Raw genomic sequence first — 5,062 nt, 5'->3', positions numbered from 1 at the left:
GCGATAACCCCAGGCAAGCCCAAGGGCAGGGCCTGATAGTCCCGTTTTATAGATGATTTTAAGCCACGAGTCTGCACAGCCAGCAGAGTGTAGACAGGTTATGCAGAACAAACCTCTCTACAGCAAATCTCCCTGTAACCCGGAAACCTGTCTCATGGAGGGTTTGCCAGACCTCAACATAAGGGCTGCCTGTTAAGTTGTCCCTCGTGCCACTGCATTTGGACTCCCCCAAGACTGGGTGCCCCCCCCTCACCCCAGAACACAGTAAGCCAATGCCTGGCCCTGGCATGCTGGGATGAAGTAGGTCTCTCTGAGCAAGGACCAGCAGTCGCGAGTTATAGATTTGGGGTGTGGGAGGGGGTGGAGTTTGAACCGTGAGAGCTCAGGTATGGGTCTCTGATTGGTCCCCAGCATTTGTGGCCTTTGGCTGGTCAGCGGTGGGAAGCCAGCATGTCTTTGTGAAGATGTTAGGTTGGCGATATGGGTGCCCATTCAAGTCCTGGCTGCTCTACTTCTGATCCAGCTCTGCTATGGCCTGGGAAAGCAGTGGAGGATGGCCCAAGTCTTTGGGCCCCTGCATTCACGTGGGAGACTGGTAGAAGCTCCTGGCTCCTGGCTTCGGATCAGCACATCTCCGGCCATTGCAGCCATTTGGGGAGTGAACCAGTGGATAGAAGCCCTCTCTCTCTCTCTCTCTCTCTCTCTCTCTCTCTCTCTCCCCTTCTCTATCTCTCTGTAACTCTAGCTTTCAAATAAATAAATAAATAAATAAATTTAATTATTTTTTAAAGATTTATTTATTTATTTGAAGGTCAGAGTTATAGAGAGAGAGAAGGAAAGGCAAAGAGAAAGAGAGAGAGAGAGAGAGGTCTTCCATCCGCTGGTTCCCTCCCCAGTTGGCTGCAATGGCTGGAGCTGTGTCAATCTGAAGCCAAGAGTTAGGAACTTCCTCCAGGCCTACCATGCAGGTACAGGGGCCCAAGGACTTGGGCCATCTTCTACTGCTTTCCCAGGCCATAGCAGAGAGCTGGATCAGAAGTGGAGCAGCTGGGTCTCGAACTGGCGCCCATATGGGATGCCGGCACTGCAGGCAGCAGCCTTACCCCCTATACCACAGCGCCAGTCCCTAAATAAATCTTTAAAAAAAGAAAGATGTTAGGCTGGCGCTGTGGACTCCAGCTGTCTGGGACCTGGAGGCAGATGGGTTAAGACTCTGCTTGAACTGGGCTTCAAGTTCCTGAAAAACATCTCAGTTCAACTCAAGCCAAGCCCCACGGTAGGGGCGAGAAGTGATTTTCAGGCCTGCAACCCAAAGTCCCCTAACTCAGCGCGGTTATCTTTAGAAAGGGGAACCGGGAGCTCAGGAAGGGTCCCCTCCAAAGCGCTCAGAGCAGAGGCTGCTGTGGAGATGTTAGCCACGCTCAGCACAGGGGCAGCCATTCACTCTCCAGCTCAAGGAGTTCTTTACAGAGGGGCTTGAGCTAAGGCACTGATGCCAGGGGCCCACTAAAACCTACATTAGGGGTCCGCGCTGTGGCGGAGCAGGTAAAGCTGCCACCTGCAGTGCCGCCATCCCATACGGGCACCATTTCGAGTCCTGGCTGCTCCACTTCCGATCCAGCTCTCTGCTATGGCCTGGGAAAGCAGTAGAAGATGGCCCAAGTCCTTGGGCCCCTGCACCCACGTGGGAGACCTGGAAGAAGCTCCCGGCTCCTGGCTTCAGATCGGCGCATCTCCGACCGTTGCAGTCATCTGGGGAGTGAACCAGAGGATGGAAGACCTCTCACTCTCTCTCTCTTTCTGTCTCTACCTCTCTCTTTCAAATGAATAAAATAAATCTTAAAAAAAAAAAAAAAAAAAGAAGAAAGAAAGAAAAACCCAGAACCCCTGTGATGTGGGAGACCAGGTAGGGCAGTAGATAGGGTTAGGTGAGCAGGAGCCTCTGCCTGCCCTGCCTGCCCTGCGCTGTAGCTCCACCCCCTTACCTGTCAATCTGCCACACCCACTTTCCCATGAGGCACCTGTCTCATCTGGGACCAGGAAGGAGAGGCCATGAGGGCCAGGAAGTTAAACCACGGAAATTCCAGAAGCCCTTTTGCTCGCTCGACTCTACCCGACTCCATCTCATTTGTATACTCAGTTAGGGCAGCACCCCTCCCCTACCTCTTGACCATGCTGGGGCGTCCATCCCAGACCTCCCTCCCCCACTCCCACAGGCAGCTCTCTGGACCCTCGGGATGGGCGTAGCATCTGCGCACGTGGGATGGCCCACCCACACCGTGACACGTGTCTTCTCTCTCCCTCTCGAGTACTGCCGTAGGCCCCTGCTTTGAATTCTGAGCACTGTAGGGGCTGGAATACGGGGTACAGCACTGACTGCGCAGGCCCGTAACCCCTGGTGGGCGAGAGGGTTGGCCCTGGGCCCAGGATTGCTGACAGGTCTCAACTGTAAGAAGGGAAGGAGGGCCTGGCGGTGTGGCCCGAGGGGTTGGGGCTGCCACGTGCGTGGCCTCTGGCGGCTCTGCTTCCGATCCTGCTCCCTGCTAATGCACCTGGGGAAGCAGTGGAGGAGGGCCAGGTACCTGGGTCCCTGCATCCACATGGGAGAGCCGGACGGAGTTCCTGGCTCCTGGCTCCTGGCTTCAGCCTGGCCCAGCACCAGCCGTTGTGGCCATTCGGGGAGTGAACCAGCAGATGGAAGATCTCTCTCCTTCTGGCACTCCACCTTTCAAATAAATAAACACATCTCTTTTTTAAAAAAGAGGAAAATGAGGCCGGTGCCGCGGTTCACTTGGCTAATCCTCTGCCTGTGGTGCTGGCACCCCAGGTTCTAGTCCCGGTTGGGGCACCAGATTCTGTCCTGGTTGCCCCTCTTCTAGGCCAGCTCTCTGCTGTGACCTGGGAAGGCAGTGGAGGTTGGCCCAAGTGCTTGGACCCTGCACCTGCCTGGGAGACCTGGGGGCGGGGGCACCTGGCTCCTGGCTTCGGATCGGCGCAGTGCACTGGCCGTGGCGGCCATTTAAGAGGTGAACCGGGCCGGCGCCGTGGCTCAACAGGCTAATCCTCCGCCTTGCGGCGCTGGCACACTGGGTTCTAGTCCCGGTTGGGGCGCCGGATTCTGTCCCGGTTGCCCCTCTTCCAGGCCAGCTCTCTGCTGTGGCCCAGGAGTGCAGTGGAGGATGGCCCAAGTGCTTGGGCCCTGCATCCCATGGGAGACCAGGAGAAGCACCTGGCTCCTGCCTTCGGATCAGCGAGATGCGCCAGCCGCAGCGCGCCGGCCTCAGCGGCCATTGGAGGGTGAGCCAACGGCAAAGGAAGACCTTTCTCTCTGTCTCTTTCTCTCACTGTCCACTCTGCCTGTCAAAAAAAAAAAAAAAAAAAGAGGTGAACCAATGGAAGGAGGACCTTTCTCTCTGTCTCTCTCTCTCACTAACTCTGCCTGTGGGGAAAAAAAAAAAGGAAAATGAGAGATTGAGCAAGCACCAGAGCAGCCAGCAAGGATAGTTTTTGAAAACTATCCAGAAAGAAAGGAAGAAACCCAAATGTTTACGGTGGTTCTAGATCTTCTTTTTTTTAATTTTAAGGGGATGGGCATTTGCAGCAGCGGTTAAGGTGACACTGGGACATCCTCACTCCCTGTTGGAGTCCCAGTTCTGCCGCTGTGAGGAGTCAGATGAGTTAATGGGCAGTCAGGGTGGTCCCAGTGGAAACTGAAGGTAAAATGCTTGCTTCCCTAAAAGTTATCTTTAGCAAGGTCAAAAGTGCCTGCCGGGTGTTGCATCCACTCGTCAGCTAGAACAAAATGTTACAAAGACCAGTGACAATCATGCTTGAATTAATTAAAAATGAAAAGCAAACGAGAGACAAATGAGAGGCAAGGTAACCGATCGGGACCGACACTCCTTACCAGAGTGCAGCCCCCAACAGCGACTTACACAGCTTTTTATAGGATTCTGTCCACTAGGGCTCACAATTTCAAACCGGCTCCCTGGTATGCAGTGAGCGATAAAAGCCCAGAATATGTCTGTAAGATAACAATATCAATCCCAATAACAGATCCAAGATATGGTTGTAAGACAATGATTAAGGATAACGAACTCAATGACAGATCCAAGATAACAGTGAAGGAGACACTACTATCAGCTGAATTCCCAGGGATTTAGGCCCACACATTTTCATGAGATACACCCTTAGCCATTAGCAAGCAAAGCTAACCTGCACAGAAGCAAGAGATCTGCATTTAGGGCTTAGCCACCCTTACTCCATTTTGATTCTGATTCTACAGTGGCGCAGTAGGTTAATCCTCTGCCTGCAGCACCAGCATCCCATATGGACGCCGGTTCAAGTCCTGGCTGCTCCTCTTCCAATCCAACTCTGTTATGGCTTGGGTAGGCAGTAGAAGGTGGCCCAAGTGCTTGGGCCCCTGCACCCGTGTGGGAGACCTGGAAGAAGCTCCTGGCTCCTGGCTTTGGATCAGCTCAGCTTCGGCCATTGCAGTCATTTGGGGGAATGAACCAAAGGAAGGAAAATCTTTCTGTCTCTCCCTCTCACTGTCTGTAACTCTACCTTTCAAATAAATCAATAAAAAAATTTTTTTTTTTTTTAAAAAGTGCCTGACTCCTGGGGCCAGCACTGTGGTGCAGCAGGTTAAAGCCCCAGCCTACAACGCCAGCATCCCATATGGGTGCTGGTTCAAGCCCCACTGCTCCACTTCCAATCCAGCTCTCTGTTGTGGCCTGGGAAAGCAGAAGATGGCCCAAGTCCTTGGGCCCCTGCACCCATGTGGGAGACCTGGAAGAAGCTCCTGGCTTCGGATCAGCTCAGCTCTGCCCATTGCTGTCATTTGGGGAGTGAACCAATAGGATGGAAGACCTCTCTCTCTGTCTCTACCTCTCTCTGTAACTCTGTCTCTCAAATAAATAAAATAAATCTTTTTTTTTTTTTTTAAGTGCCTGCCCCACTCCTTGGCGGCTTCCAATTTTACCATGAGAATAGCAAAGGAGTGGCGATTCCATCCTCCTGAGCTCAGTTTACAGTGAAAACAAGTTCCCTATCCCACCCC

This window comes from Lepus europaeus, chromosome 5 (assembly GCF_033115175.1).
Source record: "Lepus europaeus isolate LE1 chromosome 5, mLepTim1.pri, whole genome shotgun sequence".
Classification (NCBI taxonomy): Eukaryota; Metazoa; Chordata; class Mammalia; order Lagomorpha; family Leporidae; genus Lepus; species Lepus europaeus.
Note: the sequence above shows the minus strand (reverse complement) of the source record.